The sequence below is a fragment of the Hydra vulgaris genome, chromosome 14, assembly GCF_038396675.1.
Source record: "Hydra vulgaris chromosome 14, alternate assembly HydraT2T_AEP".
Lineage (NCBI taxonomy): Eukaryota > Metazoa > Cnidaria > Hydrozoa > Anthoathecata > Hydridae > Hydra > Hydra vulgaris.
Window position 1 is genome coordinate 772,893 of NC_088933.1, and position 16,745 is coordinate 789,637.

A 16,745-nucleotide genomic window follows, 5' to 3' on the forward strand; every position below is an offset into this window, starting at 1 on the left:
ACGTAATCTTAGCTGTGTTTTTTTCGAGGTGACAATGAAGTCAAAAAAATCTAATTGAAATTTTTTAATTTGATTTTTAAAAAAAATCTAATTAAAAAATCTAATTAAAAATCCAATTAAAAATTTAAAATGTTTTTGTCAAAAACAAATTAAATTTTTAATTAGATTTATTAAAATCACGGAGTCAAAATATTAAATAATTAAAAAAACAAATTATTAGGCATTTTGTAAATTATAATAATTTTTAATTTGGAAAATAATACAATATTTAAGTCTCGTTCTACTTCTGGCGAGAATTTTCTATTTCTCGTTTCTCACGAGAAGTCCCCTTTCTCACGAGAAACGAGAACGAGACGAGATTTTGCTCATGGTTATTTATACTATTACAGACTGGAAAAACCGTGTTGGAAAAAACAAACAGGATTTGTAATCGGAAGAAAATCTTATGCAACTTCTTTTTTCAAAATCCAGTTTATAAAGAACATTGGAAAATACATTAAAAGGTTTAAAAGGAAAATTCAAAAATATGACATTTGGAGATATATTAGAAGCATAATAACATTTTGCTTATGAAAAAACTTTTGATCATATTAATGTTACAATTTTTACGTTGAACAAAAAAAGTAAAAATGTACAAATATTACAAAACATGAAAATTCAATTCAAAAACACCATTTCTGATGTGTTCAAACAAAATCCTCATTACGAACTTTTAAATGAAGAAGAAAGAAAGCGTGCCAACGAAAGAAGAAAAACAGTCAACACCATAGAAGTTTGCATTCTCAAAAAAAAGATAGTTATCACCCTGTTAGCATGTTAAACGAACGTCATGCAGCGCTTTACAACAACTACAGTCAATTTTATCATGGTCCTGATTATGGTCAAAAAATTACTAATATACCAGTAACCCAAAAACAGTGTATTAAAAACCTAATCATTTTTTATATTCAAACACTCATCATTATTATAAACCTCAAAAACATTTTTTGAATGCATTTCGAAATTTGTTTCCCTTTTTTATTACCTATGATTGTGAAACGAGTATTAATCCATCAGAAGGTGTTTATACTAAATAGGTCAAATCTTTATCTCTTTTACCTTTATTTTGTCGTTGTGTGGTGATTAACTGTTTAAACAAAAATTTAGCCCGAGAGTGTTTTTGTGTAGACAAATAAGGACAATTTAAAACGCAATTGGTATTTTATTATGAAAATACAATGTAAAACTTAAAAATAAACCTTTTAACATTACTCCCACACTCTATTCTTCAATTAATGTGTTTGTTACATAAAACACATTGCGAACGTTTGTGGAAAAAACTTGATTCTCTAAATGAAAATGTTGAAAAGTAAAAAATCGAAATGCGAGTTTACAATTTAATTGCATAAGCATACACTTTGGTTAGTTATCCTTGTGGAACATGTTAACCGCGTTATCAAAACTTAAATTTGAGCATACTAGAAAGAATAGAAATATTGCTAGAAGAAAATCGCTCTGTTCAGTTTGTCGTTATCTGTCGAAAAAATAAGTCAAAACATACTTTATTGTTCCAAGTATCGAACTGTATCTAAAGAAAAAAAGAAGTTTTAGATCACAATGTCACACAATTTTATAATGATTAGCGTCTTTAAGTAATGAATCAACAATAAATAGCAAAGTGGTTTGAAAATGACCTTTGCCGATTGTTAGATAATGAGTATTTTTTAATTACTTTTTTAAAAAAATGTATGAAGAAGTTCAAACTTATTGGATTTATCAGTTTGGTATGGTAATGAAAGATCTGGCTACATTTTTTCAACTTATTTCAAGATGAAAGCAGCCGTAAGCCAACCTTTGGTTCCGTTGTTTATTTCAACCTTTAAATAATGAACTTGAAAAAAAGCAACATTAAAAATCTTCAATTAAGAAAAAAAAAGACAATGTATTAAAACAATTTTTGGTTTGCATCATACTCTAGAAGATTTTTTTAGTGATTGATCACAATCATTTTTCAGGTCAAGTTTATGACTTAGCTCCCGATAAGTGTAATAAAAATATTGTGCGTTACAACAACAACTTTGCAAGTCCCATTTTTGCTCACAGTGCAGCTTTTGGTAATTGAATCATTTTTGTAGAAGGACTAAAAAAGTGTGAGATGTTCCTATAACAGTTCAGGTGATAACAGTTCAGGTGATTTAGAAGAAAAATCGTTTAATGCTTTTAATAAATACAGCACTTTTGAAGATTTATTTGTTATTCCACAAAATACAAGCAAAGTACGTAGTCAATACAATGAAAATTTTATATTGCACGTCGGAACAAGCAAGCGTCATGTTGTCAAAAAAACGTCAGAAAAGAGTTATTGATACCACGCTGAATATTTACATTCTTATTAACTGCAAATTTCTGAACTCAAAAGAAATAAAGAGTTTCAAAGTTATTTTTGTAAAAAAAACTCTATATCCTTACTCTCAAATTACTGCAAATGGTCTTTTAGATATTCAATATACAAGCATTCCTCCTATTAATATTTTACACGAAATGATTTAATGAAATCTCAATCCTTATTTGACGAAATAACAAAAATTACTGGCTCTTACGATACCGTTGTCAAATTATGGAATTTTTAAAATTAAAAACATTGAGAACGTTATATCAAATATATGTCGTTTTAGATACTGTTGATTTAGGCACAGTCGTGATTGACTTTGATTAAAGAACTTCTTGATCAACAAAATTTGACTTGTTAAGTTATATGAGCATTTTATGATATTCTATAAAATTAAAAACATTGAGAACGTTATATCAAATATATGTCGTTTTAGATACTGTTGATTTAGGCACAGTCGTGATTGACTTTGATTAAAGAACTTCTTGATCAACAAAATTTGACTTGTTAAGTTATATGAGCATTTTATGATATTCTAGCAAGCTCAATTCAACCAAAAGTTTAATTCAAACTCAATACCCTCCTAGTGAAGATCATCAATACATGACTGAACAAAATTTCGCGAAGGTCTTTTAACGGTTAGCAACATTTTACCATCGACACTGATTAATTTGAAAAAAAACGAACTCAACTTTAAAGTAACATTAAAAGATGTCTTTTTTTTGTCGATGAAAACAGACAATATAAAGGTGCCCAATTAAAACCTCTCCTCTTTCAAATGAAAAATCGTTTGGTCTCAAATGTGAGAATTTAAATGAAGTCATTGACAAATATCATTGTATTAATCCTAACGGATTTTCAACGAGTGCTTTAGTTTATTTTCAAATTTACATGAAACCCAAATATCAAGGTTGTGTTAGAGGTTTTTTTCCCATGGTCAAAAAAGTTTTTCTTTTAGAACGATATTCCCCCAATGAAATTGTCGCTAAATGTGTTTTGATAGAAAAAATGAAGAATGACAATATGTGATGTGAAAATATAAAACATGTAAACTTGTTGTGAAATTAAGCACGCACGAAACTGTGGTATCATTAGACACTTTAAGATGTTTGACACAAAATTGTAGATGCGTTGTCAAAAAATTATAAAGTTTTACCCGTTTGACGTTATCCGCTCACCAAAAATAATGGTTAGAGAAATATTGAAAGGCAAGAAAAGGCCGTAAAAAATGGCGATAAAGTATACAATGCCATTTATAACTAACAAATGGTCATTTTAAGTTATAACTAGAAATTCATTAATCAATAAAATGTTAACCTATATGAATCATAGAGAAAAAACGTTTTAAAATATCATACGTCATTTTAAAGAAGCGCGTTTAGCTTTACTTGAAGAAGGTTATAATGATGAAAAAAATAAAAACTCTTTTTGCTTTTCATTTTCGAAATTTAATTAATCAAGACAATGAATATATTGATATTGAACCAGAATGATATAAACTGGATATTTTTGAGAAAAAAGTATTTATTGACACTTATGTTTCTTAAATTTGACAGTTATTTTAAAAAGTATATATTTGATGTTGCAAACGACGTGAAAACAAAGCCATTTTTATTTCATAACGGTATATACAACACAGAATTTGAAGATGTTTTTGAGCTTATGAAATCAGGTGATACTTTCTATAAAAATGCGCTTATCATGGTGACTAGTAGAAACTCTTACAACAAATTAGAAAAAATTACAACAAATTACCACGCTGTGTCGCTTCTCAAATATTAGTGTATGGTAAACTCAATGAGGGACCCTTGGCATGGAACTAGGAGAAGTATTACGAAATCATAGGGCAAGAAAAATTTAGTTGCAACAGACACTGTTCTGGTTATTTTTTATTACCAAAACAAATGACAAAAATAAAAAACTTTTTAGAAAAAAAGTAAACGAATGGTTTTGTTTTTCAAAGTTACAACAATGGATGGATTATTTTAATTATCAAAAAAATACCTTTTTTTATTCAACTTTTTTTGCTAAAGACAGTAATCACTTTCAAAATGAAATTCTTCCGGCATACATATCTAAATCAATCGTCATGGGCCCTAAATGTTACACTATTCATAGCGTTCAAGAAAAAAGGAATCTTATAAAATTTGAGCTAAAAGTGTACCTTATTACAAACCTTTGCTTTTTAGTTATGTCAATTGTTTTAATAGTTAGAGAGCAGAAAAAATATTTAGACATTAACCGAATTAAATCAAAAGCGATATTCAAATCATCAAGCAAAAGCGAATGAATTTAAATTTTAAAACAATAACCATTGATAATCACGAAAATCAGTTCGGAGGTACATTTACTCAAGAAAACTGCTTTTTTGATAAAAACTTGTTCACTAAAATACGCGATTGTTGGCGTTTAAAACAAATTCAACTAGCCAATTTGAAAGTACTACTAGATATGAAAAAAATTATATATACAAAAATGTTAAATATCGAAAAAACAGTAATATTTTGAAGCGGTTCATTCTGAATCAATTCTTCATTCTCATGCTGATTCCACAGTTAAATCAGCTTGAGAATGAAGTGCTTCAAATTTTACCATATGATTGGGACAACGACGAACTTTTACAACTCTTGTTTTAAGATTACGAAGAAACAAATTTGAATCAATAAACGTCTAACGACAAGCTATGCATCAAAAATTACAAGTGTGAGGGCAAATATATTTCCCCAAAATGTATATAGGAACAAAAATTGACAAAAACGAAATAAAAATATGGATTAAAGAAATTATGACTCTTTTTAACGCTGTAAAAATAACGAATTGCAAACTGTTATCCAATCACAAAAAATTAAAAATTAAAAATGCCTTTATGAATATCTTTGTGTCGAAATTAAACTTTTTGTCAAAAAATATTTGTTTCCGAAGAGTTTTATGATTACGGAAAAGTTATACTGAAAAAAGAAAAAATAAAAGACAAAAACAAGGCCATATCGGACTTCGTTTTTCAAAATTACGGCGTTTTAAAAGAATATCTCAACTCTACTCGTTTTAAAGTTTATAATGAAATTATAAAATTTTATTCTAATAAATTGATATCCTTTGACACTGTTTAACCTAAAAAACTCTCAATAGTTTATTACAACAACTATTTGATATTGATTATTGTCAAAAAGAATTGTATTTTTATGAAACATGAATTGATGTAAACCAAACAACTCTTTTTTTTCCCCGCTGCTTACGGTGCCTTAAGTTTTGATGCAAAATGCGCAAAATTCCAATCGTAATTATAAAAAAATTGATATGGAACAGAAGAGCGAAAAAAAAAGAGCTTTCTGAAGATTCATACAAATCAAATATTTCCAAGATGATTGAAAATTGCAATTCACTTTCCTTTCTTCTTTGTGTCTATGCCATGAACGCAGAGAATTAAATTGCAGGCAAATTTCAATATTAACAAGAATTTATAAAAATGTTACCCATCAACACCGTGCTTGATGGTGGTTTGGCTAGATTCGCAATTTTCAATCAATATTGAAAACTTATCTTAATGTTAAAGGAGACGTTTTTGCTTATAGTCAAATTATCAACCAAAATCATCAATACGAATTCAATGCGCAAATAGACGAAAGAAATACATATACAAACTTTATACCAAATGAGATATTTAAAAAATATGCTCCCGAATAAGATGTAAACAATCCAGATAATAATTATAATCCTGCTGCATCTTCCTCAATTAATACAAAGCGTTTACCTTCAAAGTTTACCTTCTTCTTTAATAACATTCAAACTAATAAAAAATATATGTATTGAATAAAAAATTCATGTGTTGACACCCATTACTCAATTTTTAAGATATCACGAAGTTCCTAACAAATCACTAGGATCATAATGTCAAATAAAAGTTTGAAGTTTAATTTCAAACTTTCTTTAATTCACATGTGTACGAATCAAATATTTATGGCTTAGGATCTAATATCTTCGCTTTAGGAGTATACAAACCGCACATCAAAAACACTACATTAAATAACTTAAAAATTGACATTATTTATTTAAACAATATAGTCGATGTAGAAGAATCTTTGGCTGCAATAGTAGAAAAATTTTCCGAATTTCAAAACTAAATATTTAATGATCCCAATCAATATACTTTTCATGCTCACGAATTTTTAATACTCCTCACCTCTCCTCACAGTATGAGCAGAATGCAAGTTGTTGCCAACTAATATCAAATAAAACATCTTAGTTTTGCACAAATAAGGAACTTTATTTTTTAAAATATAACATTTCATTTCGAAAAACCACAAAATTAACAGAAAAAGGAGAGTACGAAAAATGCTTAGCTTTGCCCCCGTTATTATTTATTTCATGCGTATTTGACGATAGCAAAGATGTAACAAGTCACTGGTTCTCATCTGAAAAAGCTTCAGCTATTATCTCTTAAACAGCAAGATTAGTAAATCAATGGGTTATTTGTTACGGTGAAATGTTTCGCCGACACAAATTTGATTTGTTGAAAGAATATATAAAAAGAAATAATTATTTATAAAGTGAAAAACACGTTTACAACTTGATGGTTAATAACTACGACAAAAAGAGTGTAGGAAGCAAAGGCAACGTAGAATCGATGTTATGTCTTACTTTTAAAACTTTATTTTCTTCAGTGCCTTCTCTTTTTTCGCAATATATAGAAGATGCAGCCTTATTAAAAGAAAATGTAAAAAATACTTGTGACAAAAACGGAGAAGGCATGTTTTTTGATGGCATTAGAAAAACTACAAGTCATTTTTTTTAATAAAGGTGCGACCTGTTAACTAATAAAACAATAATAGAAATGACGATGTTAATTGTTCCATGTAAAATTCTAAACTCGCTCAATTACCTGAACTTTTTACCAATTATAAAAAATATATTGAACGTTTTTCAACATCCATAATTATTATCGAGTTTAAAACTTATTTAAAATTAGGTACTGCAATACCAAAACTAGATTTGTTTAAAAAACTTTTGGCAAAAAAAACTACATCAAGTTTCGATGATTCTACCTTAAAACCATTTGAAAAATCTTTGAACCTCTTTTCGCCTAATGCCATAACTACACCTAAAGAAGAAACTCCTGAACTCATAGCTTCACCTTTTACATCCAAAGAAGAAGAAATTGAAGAATCTCCTGTTAAAAAAACGAGAATTTACAGAATCTACTGCCCTAACACCTGCAACACCTAAAATTTACGAAAAGGGAAAAGAACAAAATTGAAATTAGCCCCACGTAAAAAAGTAAGTCAAAAGAAAGACAAGCCATGAATGACGAACTTAGAGATAATATTGACCGTCTTATTGAAAAACATTTTAAATAATAAGAAAGTCGACTCTTGGGTTCGAAAAACATTTTGAAATTTGTAAAAACATTGACAGCAGTTCAAAACGTTGAAAAAACATCCAACCGATTTAAAAACTTTAGATCAACTTAACGCTCTCTTGGAAAATTCTATTTATGCAAAATTGGAATGCTTAATTACAACTTGGTCCCATTAAATATTACTGTTTAAAAAAACTGCCAATAATTATGTAAAAAAACAAGCTCCACGAAACCCTGTCTATAAAAGGCATCAATTTTCTTATGAAAAACCGCATCAATATTTTCAAGCAGATTTAGTAGACAGGAACAGCTTTAATCTTATTTTTTGTTATCATCTTGAGTATTGTTAAGTTGTTATTGATAGCATTTCAGGAAAAGTCTTTTTAAGAGTTACTGGTAAAAAATACGCAAATAAGGTCTTGGCGAGTTTCAAAGAAATTTTTAAAGATACCGAAAGACCTTCTAATAAAATTTTTATTTATTTACAAACAGACGAGGGTACTCAATTCTTTAATCATAAAATAAAAGAATGGTGTGAAGCCAAAAACATTTATCTTTTTCATTCTAAAAATTGTGGTAAAGCTCATTTAGCTGAGTCAAAAGATACTTTAAGCAAATTGAGTACACGTAATCATCCTTATTGGGACACAACAAAAAAGTTATTAATAAGAAAGTCACTGAACGCTACAACCCTGTAGCGAATGTATATTTACCTGTTCAAATTTACCAAGTAGACAAAGTCGTCAAAAACAAAGTTGATTTAAACAAAACATATAAATTAAAAGGAGAAGATCTGTGACCCATTGGCGAAAAGATAAAGACATTTATTATGATAACTTTAACAAAAACATTTTATATAACGCTGAAAAAAGGTTTACAGAAAAACTTTAACGATGAAAAATTTAATTTTTGATGATGTATTAGATACAAATAAATTTGAATGTAGTACTTATTTTTTTCTGAAATTAAAAATAAGTATAAAGCCTTATAACGCATTATAAAGTTTTAAATAAGTATTCTCTTTCAATGCCTATTAACGATAAAAATCAGCCTACTTTTAAAAATGACGCCATTATGCATTTAGTGTCTATGCACGTGCCTAGCAATATAACACGCGCGGACGTAAATGTTTTATATACAGAAAGTTAGGATTTTAGAATGGTATCAAAATCATCTATAAAACAAATGTTATTAGACATTGAAAATGACATGAAAACTAACAACAATAGAAACATTCTATTTTATCTTTTGACTAAAAAATTATTTTATATTCTAGTTTTTCCGTTCTACCAGGCAATGTATTTCCATGTTATGACATATTAGACACTAAAAATATAAATGGTCTTCGCTTCGATGCTATGGGAAGATTGTGAAGTAACGAGAAAACTTATGGCACAAGCCCACCGAGCCCCTATCAGGATGATTTTTTAATAAGATATCTTAAATTTTTTAATACAACTTTAAACAGAAAACTCACTTTTAAATACTATTTTAACATTTTGCAATAAAAATAATGATATTACTACAAATATATATTTCAATTTAAAATATTTGTTTGACGCTAATACTCGTCTTAAATACGTAACCAATAACGAAAATACTGTAGTTTCAAAATTACGTTAAGGTGCAAACAATAAGGTTAAACAATTTTTGAAAAGTTATTCAGACATCTCTGCTCCTAGTTATAATTTTGTGTGATATCTTAAAAAAGTATGAAAAATTAATTTTGATAATAACAATCCTTCTTGTCTTTATCGTACAATCAGCTATTGAAGCTAAATCAAATGAGCGAGGATTATCTTATTTTGGTTTTTTTCCAAATCAAACATTATCTGCTTGTTTTGTTGTAGAAGTTTTACTAATTTAATCCAATATGATTACTTACAGGAAAAATAATATGCGACAATTTGTACAATTTTTCTTTATACAGTCAATCCAGCAATAACTTTGTAATCTATACAAACCACCCGCTGGTGAAGGCGAGTGACATGCCTGTTTAAGTCCAGTTAGACAAGTCATTTTAAATAACATATTAGATCCCTTTATTCGTATTATGGTAACTATGGTGGACAACTAGTTTTACAACTTGTTATAACTGGACCGTTAGTCCCGGACACTTCAGATACTAACATTTTAAGTAATGGTCTGGATGTTTACATTATTAATATTTTAACTAAAACTGAGGGTATATAAGCAAACAAAAGCAAGCACATTGTGCTATGGCAAAAAGATTTTTGTTCTATTAAAAATAATGTCTAATGCAAATACAATTTATTAAAAGTAATTTATATGATGTCAAAAATGTGATCATTAGTAAAAATTTTCCTATTAACATTTACCTTGCCTTTACCTTACCTTACCTACATGCCTTTAATAATAAACGCTTTAACTACTACAAATTGATATTTTTTGGCAGAAAGAGATTATGGTCTGGGCGCCGTACCGACAGAGCTGTTTTGTTTTTCAAAAAATTATGTCTTTTAACAAAGATTTAAATAAAGTCATTAATGGTGAAATCGCAAACCTTTTAGGTAAAATTGTTTACGTACAAGAAAATTTAGAAAAAGCAAAAAGCTTATGTAACGAGCTAAAAGAAAAGATGAGAAACTTTAACGACAGAAATAGAAAAAATAACACAACAGTTTACGGATTACAAGAAAATGAACAAGAAACTTGGGCAAATACTGAACAAAATCTTCAAACAGTTCTTAATAAGCAGCTTCAGCTAAAAAATATAGTAAAAGAAAGAGCACACAGAATTGGAAAAGTTTATAATAATATGGATATCCCAAGAACTGTTACACTTAAACGGTTAAATTATGAAGATAAAAAATAATCTTGAAAAATGCTAACAAGCTAAAAGGAAAAGGGATTTTTATAAACGAGAACTTTTCCGAAAAGACAAATAAAATACGACGGAATCATATTCAGAAAATGAAAATTGCAATAAGTTTTGGAAAATATGCTGTTTCAGCATATGATAAACTGATTGTAAAGGAGTTAAATCGAAACACTAAATAAGTATCTTTATTTCTTTCCTTTATGTTTGGTTTTTTATTATTATTATTGTTATTATTATTTTTGAAATGGAGGGCAATTTGCAATTAAAATATTTTCCTTTAAATTTAAGTCTCAGTGATAAAGATACCTATACAAAATACATTGATCAAATAACATATGAAAGTAACTACTACTTGGTTTGCCAAATCGCAAATGATTTTCAGCAAAACAAAGTCTTAACGGGTGATGCGGAAGTTATCGGACAAATCCTAATTTCATTATTTGAGCATAATAATTAGTTTTTGTGGTTTTATGCGAAGGCATAAACGTTCTATAAAATATAAACTTTATTATTTGAAACACAATTATTTAAAATGAGGTTAAATTCAGCTGAACAAGAATCTTTTCGCAAGCGACTAAAAATGTTTTTTGTAATTAAACCTAATATAAAGAAAAAAAATCGTAAATTATTTTAAAAATGAAGGATTTGCTCGAAGTACAATATAAGATAACCTAAAAAGACTTGAAACTGTTCAATCGTTTGCTGATAGAAAGCACCCTGGTCGTCCGACATCCTGAACTAGAGAAAAGAAAGCCGAATTAACGAGACTTGTCAACAATCGAAAAGGGGTCAGTCAAAGAAAAATAGGTATTAAATTCGGTGTAAATCAACGATATTTGGTCGTCAGTTAAAAAAAATGAATATTAAATATAGAAAATGTGAAAAGACTCCAAAAATACACTATAGAACAACAAATAAAGGCAAAGAAAGAAGCAGGAAACTAGTTAACCAACTCTATAACACAAAATCGATGTCATCGATGACGAAAAATACTTTTGTTTTGCAGGGGATAACATGCCTGGAAATTCTGGATACTACACAAACAACAAAAAGACATGCCCAGAAAGTGTTCGTTTTATAGGAAAAGAGAAATTTCCAAAAATATTATTAATTTGGATAATCTCACCGTGGTATGTCCGAGCCATTGTTTCGCACTTCCAAGGCTGTAGCGATCAATTAATCAATCTATATTGATGAATGTTTAGAAAAACGACTTCTTCCATTTATTCACAAGTATCATGGAGACTTTAACTATTTATTTTTGCCAGATTTAGCAAGTTCTCATTATTCTAAAGATTCTCTAAATTGGAAGGACCAATATGTCTATTACGTTGATAAAGAATCCAATCCCCCAAATGTGCCTCAAGCAAGAAAATTTTTGGAGACATTTGGCACAGAAGGTTTACGAGGGAGATTTGCAAGCTTCAACAGTGCAAGTTTTGATTGATGGCATTAAACTAAAACTACAAGAAATTGTTTTAAACTTTTTACAGTCGCATATGAAAGGCGTCAGAGCAAAATTGAGATCAATTGCAGATGGTGGTGTTTTTTCATATAAAAAATAATATATTTTTATTAAAAGATAAATGCTTTATTTAAAAAAGATATAATAGTAGTTTTTTTTTTTTATTTATAAATAAGTTATTGACGTTTTTATTTTGTCCGATAACTTCCGCATCACCCGTTATACTCAATTTTAAATATTAATATCCATCTTAAAGTCTTAAAAAAAACCTTAAGTTTGAAATTTTTAATTGACGAAATAAAACATGATCTCGGCATTATTTGTTTTACAGAATGACTAGGTGTAAATGTGAAAAAAAGCACATTTAAATTAAAAACTTATACATCTGCTCATCAACCGTGTAAAAATCTTGCTGGAGGAGGCGTAAGTGTTTATATCCACCATTCAATTGACTTTATTTTGCATATGATCTTAGTGCGAATTAAATAGATTATGAGTCATTATGCATAGAATTAGTTTAAAAAAACTTCAAAAACATAATCATAAATAATATTTATAGACAACCAGAATTTTAAAACATTCAAAACTCATCTTAGCTCATTCTTAAACAAAATTTAAACAGAAATTAAATCAAAAAACAGAAATTAAAGTCAACCAACAGAAATTAAAGTCAACCAACAGAAATTAAAGTCAACCAGAATAACTAAACATTTTTCTACCTTAGTCGATAATATAATAACTAACAACTCCCATGTTTTCACAGGTATAATTTCAAGACAGACCTTTCAGATCACTTTCCCACCTTCTTAACTAATAAAAACATTGCACCAAATAATACCAATCTCAAATCTCCTATATACAAACAAGAGATCAATGAAAAATCTATATAAAAACTTAAAAATTTACTAAAAACCAATGTTGAGTAGAATCTTATATTGCAATCAAGCGATGCAAACAACGTCTACGAATACTTTCTAGGTCAATTTTGTAAATATCATGAAAAGCGTTTCCAGTTTAAACTGTTGTTATAAACAAAAAGTCACTTTTAACTCTTTGGATGTCTAAAGGTTTAATGAAATCCTCAAAAAAAGACTCTACAATAAATTCCTAAAAAAGAAAACTTTAAAAATAAAATTATTAACAAAAGTTATAAAAGCTTGTTTGCAAATACAAAACAATAGCCAAAAAAGCTTTATTATTCAAATTTGTTAAAAAAAAACAAATGCTAAATGAAAACATGGATTACGATTAAAGAGATAGTCAGTAATAATAACTGTGCGAAAAGCAATTTACTAAAAATGGTTTTGATTGATGGTAAGTTAGTAAGTGATATGATAATAATAGCTGAATATCTAAATAGCTTTTTTCTTAATGTGGGTCACAAATTAGCAGCAGAAATTCTGTCAAGTTCTGCAACACATTCTTACTTGATTAAGAAGCTTACCTCAGAAAAGAATATGAAAGAATCAAATCTAGTTTCTAATGAATTACGATCCGCTTTAAATACTTTAAAAAATAACAAAAGTGCGGGCTTTGATATTATCACTAGCTTTGTCGTAAAATCAGTATTTGATATCATTGAACCGTCATTGCATCACATCTTCGATCTTTCTCTGAAATCAGGCATTGTCCCACATAAACTATAAATTGCCCGAGTTACCCCTATTTTTAAATCTGGAGACGATTTTGATACTAATAATTATAGACCTGTATTAGTTATACCATATTTTTCCAAATTACTAGAACGCGTCGTGTATAATAGACTTTACAATTATTTGACGGAAAACAATTTTTTATACGGTCAACAATTTGGATTTAAAAAAAAACTACTCAACCGAATATCCTATAAATGAGCTAGTTACTCATATATTTAACGCTTTTAGTAATGATTGGTTTACGTGAGGAGTTTTTATTGATATTTCTAAAGCTATTGACACCTTTCTATACTTTTTTAAAGCTTTTTACATGAAGTAAAAAATAATAACTTACTTTGGTTTAAAGATTATTTATCAAACAGAAAGCAATATTGTCAGTATGAAATAACAAAAACAACAAATAGCGTTATAACTTGCGGGGCTCCCCAAGGCTCGATCTTGGTACCATTACTATTTTAACTCAATACATATGATTTGTATTCGACATCAAACTTATTAAATTTAATCTTGTTTGCGGATAACTCCAATTTATTTTATTCACATAGAGACATTACGACACTTTTTAACATAGTTGACAAAGAATTACATAAAACAAACGAGTGGTTTAGGTGTAACAAACTCTCTTCGAATGTCAAAAAGACCAAACTTATCCTGTTTTATAAACCAAATTAAAATGAAAATATACCTTTTAAACTACCTGATCTAAAAATACATAATACTAATATAAAAAAAAGAAACTTTCATAAACTTTCTTGGTGTGGTCTTGGATGAAAATTTGTCGTGGAAGCTCCATATAAACACTCTAGAGAGAAAGCTCTCAAGAAATAATTCATTAATGCATAAAGCAAAATCTTTCCTAAATATCATTTCTTTAAAAGTTTATACTTTTCATGAATACATAGTCACCTAAGCTATGGTAACTTGGCCTGGGCAAGCACAAATTAAACTAAGCTTAAAAAACTCTACAGTAAACAAAAACATGCTTGTAGAATTTTCTTTGGAGTACGCAAAAAAGTTTCTTGTGAACCTCTCTTATGCAAACTTGTGGCGTTCCCCAGAGATCTAATCTAGGTCCTTTGCTTTTTCTTGTCTATATTAACGATATATTTTTGTCTTCTCCTATACTGAATTCTCCGAACCTCTCGCTTATAAAGCGCTCGCTTTATAAGCGAGAGGTTCAGAGTTCGATCCCCACCACGTCCCTAGTAGTACCGCGCTCAACTTGTTCCTACGCGCAGTGGCCTTGTTTGTCAAGGTTTGTGTTTCGGAGTTATAGAGTTGAGAGAGGGTTATAACCATTATTAAGTAGCCTCCTCATCTGTAGTGGCCTTCTCGGCCTTGAGGAGGTGAAAGAAAAAAAAAAAGATGACATCCAAGCTTTCTACACCCACTCAAATATTAAAAATAAGGCCTATAAACTATAGGCCTATCTCCATACTTTCATGCTTCTCGAAAGTACTAGAGAGCATAATGTACAGTAGACTTTTTTCGTACCTCCAAAATCACAATATCCTTTTCAATAACCAATACGGATTTAGAAAAGACCATTTAACTGAACATGCAGTAATAAAGTTAGTTAACGAAATTTTGAATGGGTTTAACAAAAATCAATATACACTTGGAGTATTTATCGATTTGTCAAAGGCGTTCGATACAGTGGATCACGAAATCCTCCTATACAAACTTAGTAATTATAATATAAAAATAAAAATCTAAAATGGTTTAGTTGCAATCTAAACAATCGAAAACAAGCTTTATAATCGAAAACTTCCCTTGAACATTGAAAAAAGCAAATACATTCTTTTCACAAAACCATCAAAGTCAGACACATTACCATTAAAATTTCCGGATATTTTAGTTGACAAAACAATATTAAAAAGAGCATTTTCTGTGAAGCTCCTAGGAGTCATTCAAGATGAACATATTAGCTGGAAAGAACATATCAAGTTGTTAGAAAATAAAATATCTAAAAGCATTGGGATTATGCATAAAACTGAGTATATTTTAAATAAAGTATGTCTTAAAAGTTTATTCTTTGCATTTGTTCATAGCTACATTAGCTACTACAATGTTGCCTGGGCAAGTACTTACCAATCAAAACTAGCCTTAGTCTATAAAAAACAAAAGCAAGCATGCCGCATATTCACAAATAGATATGTTAGTGCTAAACAAATAATGAACGATAAAAAATAAATTTTTGTTCATAAGTATTAAGAACTGAGAGTTCTTAATACTTATGAACAAAACATCTATAGCATCCTTCAGTTTATGTTCAAAGTAAAAAATAATTCGGTCGCAAAAATATTCCATAATTACTTCTAACTTACTGATCATAAAGACGAAACAAAACATTCTAAGCAGAACTACTATATTCCAAAAATGTCTTTGAGTCAATCTCAATTCTCAATATCTAGAAGAGGACCACAATTGTGGAACTCATTTCTCACAAATAAGATTAAAACGATAAACTCTTTTCAACATTTTAAATGCGTTGTTAAACAACAGTTACTTGACCTCAACATTATTGAAACAATTTCTTATTTTTAAAAAAACTTTTACACGTCTTGAAATTTTTTTTTTTTCTTTCCACTTACACAATAGCTGGAAATGATTATGATATATTTATAAAAATGCATTTAATTGTATTTACATTTATAAAGATACATTTACTTAGCTATTTTACTTATACGAGCTCTTATATTTATATATATTTAAATATCTTATAGTTTGTGTTTATTTTATATTTAATTGATATTAATTGTAAAACATAATTGAAATTAACGGGGCAAGATGATAAGGCGATCGTCTTCTGCTTGCTCCAGTCAATTTGTTACGTTAACAGTTTTGTAAAAAAAAATTTATATTGACGATAAAGATTATATAATAATAATAATATATAATAATAACTTGGAGCGTTGAATGTATGCAAAATTAACATACATCTTGTTTTACAGTTTATGTACAAAATAAAATATGGACCATCCGCCAATACTTCAACCCTATTTTAACGAAATAGGTCATAAATACTCTACTAGATTCTCATATAACAACTTTGTCAT